This window comes from Mesoplodon mirus, assembly GCF_964341445.2.
Source record: "Mesoplodon mirus genome assembly, chromosome: 1".
In the NCBI taxonomy this organism is placed as follows: domain Eukaryota; kingdom Metazoa; phylum Chordata; class Mammalia; order Artiodactyla; family Ziphiidae; genus Mesoplodon; species Mesoplodon mirus.
The window spans coordinates 13,810,930-13,823,470 of record NC_138976.1 but is presented as its reverse complement, the minus strand read 5'-3'; positions in this window follow the sequence as shown (position 1 = coordinate 13,823,470).

The following is a 12,541-nucleotide window of genomic DNA, read 5'->3' as shown; positions in this document are numbered from 1 at the left end:
AAAGTAAGGAACTGACCCGTTAAGAAAACAAGGCACAGAAACCTCCAGCAACCTTAAAATTTTTTCCCCCAGTTTTACTGATGTATAAATAACAAACTTGTCAGAAGTTCTGAGCTTTCAGATTTACGGGAGAACAATTGCCTTAAAGAGGAGTCTGTGATTTTCATGTTGTGTTTATGTAATAGCTCTAGAGGCCTGATGGCTTGATTAATAGGCTCTTTGGGTAAAACCGTGGAAGTCCTCCAATCAAAATTAGGAACTCAATAAAGAATAGGACCCAATACTATTATTCAACATTGATCTGAAAGTTTTAGCCATTGCCGTAATGGGAAGCAAGGAGGTGACTTAGGAAAAAGACTATACCACTTCCTAAGGATTCTGCAATTGGAGATTATATTAAATATCTTATTTTACTGAATACTCATAGCACCTCAACAAGATACATAGTTATTTTATGTATTAGCATTGTTTCCATTTTTTTCCTTATAAGGGAATCGAAGTTCATAGATAATAAGTAACTTGCTTATGTTTCGCCATCAAATGATCCTTGTGGCTCCAGAGTGTTGCTGCTATTTGTAAAGGAATCAAAATTATGCTGATTTAAACAGGATTTGTTTGTCCATCTTGAAAACCAGTCACATTAACTGAAAAAGCTACCAGAATAAATAAGAGAATTCAGCAAGGTGACTGGATATAAAAGGCAGTCACCATCCTATACATCTGTACCACCCTACATACTAACATAACCAATTAGAAAGCATAAGTTTAAAAAATTTCGGTCATAACATATCAATAACTAACCTTAACAAGAAATGTGAAAGACTGATAAGAAGACAGCTACACATCTTTACTGAGAAAAAGGAAAAGATAAATAAATGAAGCTTCCTTCCTACTGTGGTCTTGGATAGGAAAACTGGATGTTGTAAAGATGTCAACTTTTCTCAAGGTAATTGGCAAGTTTAATGAGATGCCCATAAAAATCTCTGAAATATTTTTATCATGTTTGTTCCATCTGCAAGAATAAAAAGTCAAAAAATGTTGAAAAATACAAGTAATACAAAAAAAGGGTTAATTTGATGTGTGGAGGAAACCAACACCTGTCATGTCACATTTTAAAACATACTCTGAAAATTTAGTAATCAAAAATAGCATGGTAAGGACATAAGAAATGGTAATGGATCAGAAGAACAAAAATAGCCCGGAAACAGTCCTTATCATTTACAGGCTTCAGTGTGTAAGAAAGGTGGTGACCAAATCACCAGGTAAAGGAAGAATGATTCAACCTCAAGGCTAAGACAACTGGCCAGCCATCTGGAAAAGAATTAAGTCAGTCTCATCTCTCACTTTATATCAAATAAATTTCTGATGGAGAAAGAGTTAAAATATGAGTCCATAAAACTTAGAAGAAAATCTAAATAATACTTTTCAACTTAAAAAAAACTTTTTTAACCTTGTATTTGGAAATAATTTGACTCACATAAAGTTGCAAAAATAGTACAGAATTCTTGTGTACCCCATCACATAGTTTTCCCTAATCATAACCTCTTACATAACCATAGTGCATTTTCATAACCAAGGAATTGAAGCCGGTATGATGCTATCAAGAAACTACAGGGCTTCCCTGGTGGCGCAGTGGTTGAGAGTCTGCCTGCCGATGCAGGGGACATGGGTTCGTGCCCTGGTCTGGGAGGATCTCACATGCTGTGAAGCGGCTGGGCCCGTGAGCCATGGCCGTTGAGCCTGCGCGTCCGGAGCCTGTGCTCCGCAATGGGAGAGGCCACAACAGTGAGAGGCCCACATACCGTTAAAAAGAAAAAAAAAGAAAAAAGAAACTAAAGATCTGGCATATATATGTAATGGAATATTACTCAGCCATAAAAAGAAATGAAATTGAGTTATCTGTAGTGAGGTGGATGGACCTAGAGTCTGTCCTACAGAGTGAAGTAAGTCAGAAAGAGAAAAACAAATACCGTATGCTAACACATATATAGACGATCTAAAAAAAAAAAAAAGGTTCTGAAGAACCTAGGGGCAGGACAGGAATAAAGCTGCAGACGTAGAGAATGGACTTGAGGACACAGGGAGGGGGAAGGGTAAGCGGAGACGAAGTGAGAGAGTGGCACTGACATATATACACTACCAAATGTAAAACAGACAGCTAGTGGGAAGCAGCTGCATGGCACAGGGAGATAAGCTTGGTGCTTTGTGACCACCTAGAGGGGTGGGATACGGAGGGTGGGAGGGAGACACAAGAGGGAGGGGATATGGGGATATATGTATACATATAGCTGATTCACTTTGTTATACAGCAGCGACTAACACAACGATGCAAAGCAATTATACTCCAATAAAGATGTTAAAAAAAAAAAAAGAAACTACAGAACTGGGACTTCCCTGGTGGTCTAGTGGTTAAGAATCTGCCTTCCAATGCAGGGGACACAGGTTCCCCTGGTCGGGGAGCTAAGATCCCACATGCTGCAACTAAGACCCAGGGCAGCCAAAACAAATAAAATAAATTAAAAATAAAAAAGAAACTACAGACCTTATTTGAATGGGGACATTTTAAACAATAAGAAATACCACTCCCTTTGAAAAATTAAAATCTTTAGTGTATTAAAAAAATCATAAAAGAAATCAGAGGGCTTTCCTGGTGGCGCAGTGGTTGAGAGTCCGCCTGCCGATGCAAGGGACATGGGTTCGTGCCCCGGTCCGGGAAGATCCCACATGCCGCGGAGCGGCTGGGCCCGTGAGCCATGGCTGCTGAGCCTGTGCATCCGGAGCCTGTGCTCCGCAGCGGGAGAGGCCACAGCAGTGAGAGGCCCCCGTACCGCAAAAAAAAAAAAAAAAAAAAAAAAAAAAGAAATCAGAAAGGCAAATAACAAAGTGAGAAAAGTACTTGCAATAAGTGTGACCGATGAATAGTAATTACCATGCTTTGTGATAAGTTAATAAGAAAAATACTAACACATATATAGAAATTTGGACACAGGGCATGTGTAGACAATTCACATAAAATGAAATGCAGATGGTTACTAACCATGTGAAACAGGTTCGTCCTTCCTAGATACCAAAGGCAACTGTGTTAAATTTAAAATGCCATTTCTCATCTAGTAAATTAACAAATATTTTAAAAATATAGCAATACTTAGTGAGATGAGATATATACTTCAATACACTACTTGGGAAAGTTTAAATTAGTATGTCATTTCTGCAAAACATTTTTCAATATGTATCAAGAGCCTTAAAATTGTTCACATCTTCGATCCAGGCATAGCACTTCTAAACACCTCTCCTCTGGCTGTGATCAGAGGTAACACCAAAGACTTGTCAAGACTGTTCATCATAGGGACTTCCCTGGTGGTGCAGTGGTTAAGAATCCACCTGCCAATGCAGGGGACACGGGTTCGAGCCCGGGTCCTGGATGGTCCCACACGTCACGGAGCAACTAAGCCCGTGCGCCACAACTACTGAGCCTGCGCTTTAGAGCCCGCGAGCCACAACTACTGAAGACCGCGCACCTAGAGCCCGTGCTCCACAACAAAAGCCACAGCAAAGAGAAGCCCACGCACCACAACGAGGAGTAGCCCCCGCTCGCCGCAACTAGAGAAAGTCCATGCACAGCAATGAAGATCCAACGCAGCCATAAATAAATAAATAAATAAATAAATAAATAAATTTTTAAAAAAGATGATTCGTCGCAGTGGGTAAAAAGCTGAATTATCTGACAGTTAGGGGATGGTTACATTACTTCTGTCCCTTCCACATAATGGAATATAACACTGTCATGACAATATGTTTTCATAGATATTTAATGGCATGGAAAAATGTTAATAATAATATGAAATGGAAAATGAAGGATAAAGATTGGTATATGTATATGATACCAATTTTGAGGACTGTGAATGTGTGTGTATGTATCTGGTATATATAGCTATATATCTATATCTGGCAAGAAATACACCACCATGTTAATAGTAGTTATCTCTGAGTAGTGGGATACTCTTCTGTATTTCTCCCTTCTTTTTAAAAATAATGAGCAGTTATCGCTTTAATATTATTATTTTAATGGCTTTATTGAAATATAATTTACTTATCATAAAATGCACCCTACCTTTATATTATTTTAAATGATTATGTATTTTGTTCATTTAAAAACAAATTTATATTTATTTTATTTTTATTTATTTACTTATTTGTTTGTTTGTTTGTTTTTTTATTTATTGGCTGCAACGGCGGCATGAGGGAGTGGACCCGGGCCCCCTGCAGTGGAAGCACAGAGTCCTAACCACTGGACCACCAGGGAATTCCCTAACAAATTTATATTTGGAAAATAGAACAGTATTTAAAACTAAAAACAAGTCTTCTAGACTGCAACTGTATCAGTTAGGGTTCCACCAAAGAAAGAGAAAAAAATATATAAATGCCATTGACTTGTACACTTTAAATGGGTGAATTGTATGGTATGTGTGTTATATCTTAATTATAACTTCCTAAAGCTGTTACCAAAAAATTCCTGGCTCTGCCTCTCACCAGATGTGTGACCTTGAAAAGTGACCTCACCTCCCTCAGCCTCAGTTTCTTCATCTGTTAAATGGGGATGATGACAACAGTGACCTCATGAATTGTTGGGATGTTTTGCTGAGAGGACACAGTAAGTCCTTGGTAAATACTAACAATAGCGATTGTTTACTGAGGAGGGCTCCCCAGTGCCTGGCTCGGGGCTGGGCACTTATGTTCATGACCTCACTTTGTCCTCTGACCCCTCCTACGCCGATTGTGCAGCGGAGGAGACCGAGGCTGAGGGCTCCAGCAGACAGGCAGCATCGAAACCCGGGTGTTCTAGAGGCCGGCACCTGAGTTCTAACCACAGGGCAATCCTGGTTTTCGTGTCGTGTTGCCTTTCCATACGTGTTGGTGCTTTCATTACTGGGACCCACTGCAACAGGAGATGTCAGCTGCACACCTGGAAGCTTCATCCACCTCCCTCCCTCCTTCCAAATGGATTCTCTCCTTTTCTCTGGCTTAGAATACTTTCCAAGGTAGAAAACGCTCCAGAGAAATGCCACCCACGAACTGGTGACTTCCTCCGGTCCCTGAGCAGGTCAGGCCTTGGGGAGGAAGACTCAGACTCAGCTCTGCCCCCTCCTCGCTTGGAGAGATCTCTGAGCCTCGGGCTCGTCACAGAAAACATGCAGATTATGATAGTATTTCCTTGCCAGGGATGTTGCAAGGCTGACTTATGCTCCCTGAGAGGCCCCAGCACCAGGGTGTCAGCTCCTCCTGAGATCCCCGTTGGCAGGGACAGGGCAGGCCTGGGGCTGGCCCCCACCCAGCAAGCCTCAGAGTTAGCTATGTGGAGCCAGCGAGTACAGCTGCTAAAAATAGAAGTCACATCTAGCAGGGACATGGGTTGGCCCAGAGGCAGGGCTCAGCTCAGGCAGATGGGAGTGGCGAGGGGGGGCCAGGACACTCGCCCACCACCAAGGCCCCTCACCTGCAGTGTGTGCATGTGTGTGTGTGTGTGTGTGTGTGTTGGGGGTGTGTGATTCCCTTACTCAGTTAAGGCCCCATCCCCAGCTACAACAGAGGGGTGGAGACTGCTCCTTCATCAGGACGACGAGAAAAGTCCTCTAGGGATGTTCAGTAGACATATAATGTGAGCTACACATGTAATTGTCAATTTCCTAATACAAACATTAAAAAAAGATCAGGGGAAATTACTTTTAATAAATTGTGTTTAATCTAAAGTAATGAAATGTTGATCATTTCAACATGTCATCAATATAAAAATATTAAGGAAATCAATGAAATTCTCTTTTTCATACTAAGTCTTCAAAATATGGTATGTAGGGCTTCCCTGGTGGCGCAGTGGTTAAGAATCCGCCTGCCAGTGCAGGGGACATGGGTTCGAGCCCTGGTCCAGGAAGATCCCACATGCCGCGGAGCAACTAATCCTGTGCACCACAACTACTGAGCCTGTGCTCTAGAGCCCGCGAGCCATAACTACTGAGCACGTGTGCCACAACTACTGAAGCCCACGCGCCTAGAGCCTGTGCTCTGCAACAAGAGAAGCCACCGCAATGAGAAGCCTGCGCACCACAACAAAAGAGTAGACCCCCCGTGCTCTGCAACTAGAGAAAGCCCGCACACAGCAACGAAGACCCAATGCAGCCAAAAATAAATAAAGAAATAAATTCATTAAAAAAAATATGGTATGTATTTTAGGACTCATGGCTCATCTCAATTTGGAGTGGTCACATCAAGTGCCATATTAGTTTTCAACCACTGCTGTAACACATTAACACTTAGTGCTTTGAAACAGCATGGATTTATTATCTTACAGTCTTGAGGTTAGAAAGTTGGAAATGAGTCTCAGGGGGCTAAAATCAAGATGTTGGCAGGGCTGTGTTCGTCCTGGAGACTCCCGGGGAGAATTCGTTCCTTGTCTTCTCCAGCCCGCCTTCCATCCATCCATCCATCCATCCATCCATCCATCCACCCACCCACCCACCCATCCATCCATCCCTTCCTCCATCTTCAAAGTGCATATCTCAAACTGCTTCTGTTGTCACATCTTCTCTCCCTCTGCTTTACTTGTCACTTTGCCTTCTCTGACTCTGACCCTTGACTCCCTCTTACAGGACCCTTATGATGATATTGGGCCTGCCCAAATAATCCAGGATAACCCCCCATCTCAAGATCCTTAATCACATCTGCAAAGTCCCTTTTGCCATGTAAAGTAGCATACTCACAGATCCGAGGATTAGGGTGTAGACACCTTTGGAGAGCGTTATCCAGCTGGCCACACACACTTTACAGGCACGCGTGTCAGCGGCTGCTGAACTGGACAGTATTGCTCTAGGGAAGTAAGGGGAAAAAATCTAGTTAGAGCTTCTACCTTCCCCCTCCTGCTCAGTCACTAAGCCCCTGTGGGATCTCAGGCAAGTCAACTCACGTCCCTGATTGTCCATAATTACCTTGCGTGTAAAGTGAGGTTGACAGTAACCCAAGCTTGGGAAAATGCAACAAGCTAGGAGGCACATCCATGCTTATTTAACTGTAAAATAGGGGGCAGTTCAATTGGCAGGTTGGAGGGGCTGCTGCCCTGTGGTAGGAGAATTGAATACCAGGAGGGTTCTCAGAGGCCATTGGGTTCTCAGCTGCCCCATTTTACAGATGGGAAAACTGAGGCCCAGAGTAGAGAAGAGGCTTGCCAGAGGTCCCCAGTGAGTTGGTAGCTGAGCCAGGGAGGGGATCCAGTGGGAAAACTGTTCCCTGCCACATCACACTGCCTATCCGTCTGAGTTTCCTCACTTATAAAACGCAAATAGTGATGGCATATTATCAGGGCTGTTGTGAAGATCAAAGGACCTCCTAGGCGTGAATGTGCTCTGTGAACAGCTAAAGGGTTGTGTAAAAGAAGGTCACGATGACACCTGGGCACAGGTGTTTATAGTCTCCCTCTAGGGCGAAGGCTGGCTTCACCCTCTACCTCCCTGGCCTGCAGTGCCCTGGGCACCTTGTGTCAGTCCTGTCTTTCCATCTTTCCCCTTTCCCACTTCTAGAACCAAGTTTCGGAGCCTCAGGAGGCAGGCCTTCCCCTGGTTGACAAGGGGCCCTTAGCCCTTTCCTGAAAAGTGACCTCCTCTGGGCTTGGCCCTCCCTAACCTCTGCTCCTCCTGTGGGGACCGTGTTCTGGTTGGGGCAGGGGCCAGGTAAGCGCTCTTCCAGGCCTGGGTGGAGGAGCCTGGGTCCCCTGCTGGCTGGCTGTGCAAACCTGGGCACGTTCCTTGGCCTCCCTGTGCCCATCTGCACAGTGGGTGACAGGGGTTAGACCAGAGATGCTCACAGCCCCCTGAGACCTAAGATTCTGGGGATCCCTTCACTGTCTTCACAGAAGCCCAAAGACAAACTATTCCTGATTCAAACTCTCACCTGCACCGGTGGGCAGGGCCGGCGGGCGGGCGGGAGCCAGGGCGAGCGGCAGTAGAGCAGGAACGCAGGGTGGCCTCCATCTGTGTCAGGCTCTACCACCCTGCCAGCCTTCCAGCTCCACCCCAGACCTTGGGCAGAGGGCAGGGCTGTCCTGCGGAGCCACAAAGAGGCCTCTGGGCCGGAAGGAACGGGTGCCGGCATCAGTGAGTGGTGAGGCTCTGAAAACACCTGACTGCAATGCAAAAAGGAACTCTCTGGATCTTAACAACCCAATGCACGGTTTAGGCAGGTTCCATGCCAGAGGGAGGAAGGGGTGCATGTTCCCTCCTCCTCAAGTCCTGATGCTGCTGGGCTTTGCAGAAACACCCGCAGAGGTGCACAGCACCCAGCCTGTGGAAGATCTGTTCGTGATTGTCTCCTAAGTGCCAGCTCTGTGCTGTGTCTCGCGACCCAGAGTGAAGTCCAAGTGTCATTTTCTACGTGAGGTCACTGAGGCCCCACAAGGGTAAGGAGCTGGCCTCTGGTGGGTCAGTGATCGGAGACACAGCCAGGGCTAGTGGGAAGAGAGCTGTATGGCCTTGACTCATGGCTCCTCAGTGGGCTGGAGCCTGAGGGTTAAGACCTTGATAATAATTGTAGCAGGAATACTACATGCCGCTCACACTAGGGGCTCCATCTAAATTTCTGCCATGTGTTGGCTTGCTTCATTCCCACACATCCCTACAAGGTAGGAATTTATCATCACCTTTTTACACTTGGGGAAATGGAGGCACAGAGAAGTTAAAGAACTTGCCCAAGCACACACAGCTACTAAGTGACAGAGCTGGGACTTGAACTGGACTATTGGACTCCAACACCTGCTCTTGACCAAATGCAAGTGCGAGGCTGGGGGGAGACAGTCTGAAGTGATCTGCATGCCCTGACCAGGGCATGCTGCTCACGTGCCGTGGGGAAAAGGGCCTCCTTCGGTCTGACGCTTTGCGCCCAGAATCCCACATGGTGAGCGCTGTATCCTTCCCCACCCACCTGTCCACTATGCAGATGGGAACGTGAGCTCAGATATGCCTTTGTGTGGTTTTTTGTTGTTGTTGTTTTGCCGCACCATGCAGCATGTGGGATCTTCCCTGACCAGGGATCGAACCCATGCCCCCTGCATTGGGAGCGCGGAGTCTTAACCACTGGACCTCCAGGGAAGTCCTGGGAACGTGAACTCAGAGATGGCAGGTGACTGGCCCAAGGTCCCACAGCAAGAGTACAGAGTCCCTGGCAGGCTGAACACCGGACACTCAATGGTCTAGGGGGTTGGGAGCGCACTCATACCCCCATCCCGCCCCCAGGAGACATCCGAGGGGCAGGCAGCTTCCCGGGGGCACAGTAGCAGCAGAGAGGACCTTTTCTCCCACCCCCTCAGTCCCAGACACCCGTGTCCCTGGTGGATTCCACTCCATTGCTGGCCCCGGGATTTCTCCCCAGATGGAGCTGTGCTTGTGAGAGGGAGCGGGGATAGAAATCAGTTGTTTCCATAGAGAGAACCTTCAATATTGAAATCGACAAGTTAGTGGGTACAGCCCAAGGGCAGGGGTGTGTGGCAGCGGACCCAGGTCCTAGGAGGCTCTGCCTCTAGGCACCTGGCTGCCCCGAGGGAGTTGCTCTTCTCTGAGCTCCTGCTTTTCATCTGTACAAAGCGGACAGGGGCCCTACTGCTCGAAGAATGGATCCAACTGCCCAGAGGGCGGCAGGAGGGTGAGAGCAACAGGCGGGGAGGGACGATGGCTCAGCTGACCTCCTCCCACCAGAGAGGAATCACAGGCCATCATAGCCGAGCCACTGACCTGCTGGGTGACCTTCACCTCCCTGCCTTACCAGGATTGGCTGGGACAGCTATGATGACGTTCGCACCATACACCCCGGATTTTCTACGGAGGAAATGCCTTGAGACAGGTGGGAGTTGAGGAAAGGACCTGAAAAGGAAGAAATGTCATCAGCCAGATGACTGTAATATCCCAGCCTCTCTGGAATGGTCCCCAAACTCTGTGCCATATGAATGTGCTTTGCTTAATCGAACACAAGTTCCAGATGCCAAGGCAGCAAATGAGATCCAGCTCCTGGCAAAGGCTCAGGGGCCCACCAGCAGCTGCCCTGATTTCGTCCTTCCCCTTCCCCGTGGCCTGTGTCAATCCTACCCAAGAGGTCCCGCCAGGTGGAGTGCTCCAGGCAGGTACATCTCCCCTGGAGGAGAAGAGCTGGTGGCTGGTCCAGAAGGGACATCACATCCATCTGACCCTCTCCTGCTCCCCAAAGCACTGGAGAGGACACCACCGTGGGTAAAATCTCTCATTGTGGAGGCAGAGACCTGCCTATTAGCTGTGTAACCTTGGGGAAGTTGCCTGGCCTCTCTGAGCTTGTTTCTTCATCTATAAAGTGAGGAAAACAGTGCCTTCCTCCTAGGTTAGTTATCAATATTAAAGGTGGTACTTGCAGGTAATGCAAGTAAAATATGTGCTCATTAAGCTGTAGTTCTCATCATAGTTATGCGTGTTTAAAAATGAACCTGCAGTCTGTGCAGACCTAAAACTGATCTCACTTTTCCGTACCATTTTCACATTATGCTGATCACGTCATGGGCTAAGGGTTTGAATCTGGCATAGACTGATCTGGGTCCAAGTCCTGGCTCCCGGCACTTGTGTGACCTTGGGTGGGTGATTTTTACTCCTCAGAGCCTGGGTTTCCTCCTCTATAAAACAGGGGTGATAGGGCTTCCCTGGTGGCGCAGTGGTTGAGAGTCCACCTGCTGATGCAGGGGACATGGGTTCGTGCCCCAGTCCAGGAAAATCCCACATGCCACGGAGCAGCTGGGCCCGTGAGCCATGGCCGCTGAGCCTGCGCGTCTGGAGACTGTGCTCCGCAACAGGAGAGGCCGCAGCGGTGAGAGGCCCGCGTACCGCAAAAAAAAAAAAAAAAAAATAGGGGTGACAATAATCACACCTCCTCTTGGGGTTTTTATGCTAGTTTCATGCAATGATGCCTGTGAGCCCTCAGCACAGTGTCTACTGGTAGGCTCGGCAGTCCATGACTGTTTTGGATTCTTGTTTCTGTTATTATTAGACTGGGACCCCACAGTGTCCAAAACTAGTGGTTTCCACAACCTTGGCATCCTCATAGCAACACTGTGAGGCTAGGATTTTCACTTTCATGCAGAAGTGGAAACCGAGGTTTAGCAAGTCTCTGCTCTGGAGCTCAGTAGGGCAGCAGGGGTCGTTAAGGGGAAGTGGGTCCTGTCTGCTCCACTGGGGTACAGCCGCTTGAAAGCACAGGAAGCATCACTCTCCCCGGCCCAGGTGGGCACAGCGTCCCGCCCACTAGCTTCTGGACCCACAGTCTCCTTCAGACCCACAGAGCAAATCCTCTCCTGAGATCTCCGGGAACCCTGCCCAGACACCAGATGAAAGGCAGAGAAGAGTCCAGGAGCCCTGCAGTCACGTGACCTCAGAGAGGCTGCTCCTCTTGGGGTCTCCGTTTCTCCATCTGAGTGTGAATCACATCCAAAGTGTGAATCCTGATCCACCACTGATTCAGATTGGGCTTGAACACAGTATCTCCCTCTTCTTAGTTTCCGTGGCTTCGCCTATGAACGGGGGCTAATGGAAGAATGGGATAAGGGGGTGTTAAGTGAACAAGGAGAGCATAAAGCTGTAATTAGTATGATTTAAATGCATTTTTTAAAGTCCGTGTGTGTGTGTGTGTGTGTGTGTGTGTGTGTGTTTGTATCTACTGCTTCAAAAAGACAGAAAATTTATTTAAATGTTTCTAGTAGTACTCTCTGGACACTGGACTCATGACTGATTTTTACTTCCTTTTGTATATTACATTTGTAGTTTTCCAGTTTTTCTACCATGAGTATGTGTCTCTTACAATCAGAAATGAACAATTAAAGGCATAAATAGTCGTCCATATGGCTCAGGGTGGTCCAAAGATCACCTGTGGACACCCCCGAGGAGGCCTGTGAGCCGCCGGGTGACAGCAAACGTTCCCTTTGCTGACTGTGCTCACGCGCCCCTCCTGGGCACCATTGGGGTGACGTGGTTCCCACGGGCAGGACCTCTGGCTGGGAGCAGAGGGAACCATTGCCTCCCAGGGCTTCCCCTGAAGATGTGACCTCATCTTGGCTGAAGACACAAAAGGAACTGAAGATTCCTCATCAATCTAAAAGAAGGAAAGTAACTAGAAGCAAAGACATGGCTTCTAATTCCACTGCCTCCCTTTCTCCCACCTGACATTAGGCAGGGCACCTGGCCTCTCTGGCCTGTTTCCCAGTCTCTAAAAGGGGATTACACCATGCTTGCCTCACAAGGGTTTTGTGAGGATCCAATGAAACAGCAGCTTTGCCTGCGTCTTGCCTCCCCTCCTCTTGAATTGTCTATAAGAGGTGAGACATCAGGTGTTTGGTGCACTTAACATAGGGCTTTGGTGGAAGGTAAATTAGTAACAGTTTCAAATCATCGTCTCATCCTGCTGTTAACAGCCTGAAAGGTCACACGCAGGTTGATTTGGGAACCTCCCACCCAGTGCTGCTACTTTCAGGCAATTGGGATCACCTTAGATACCT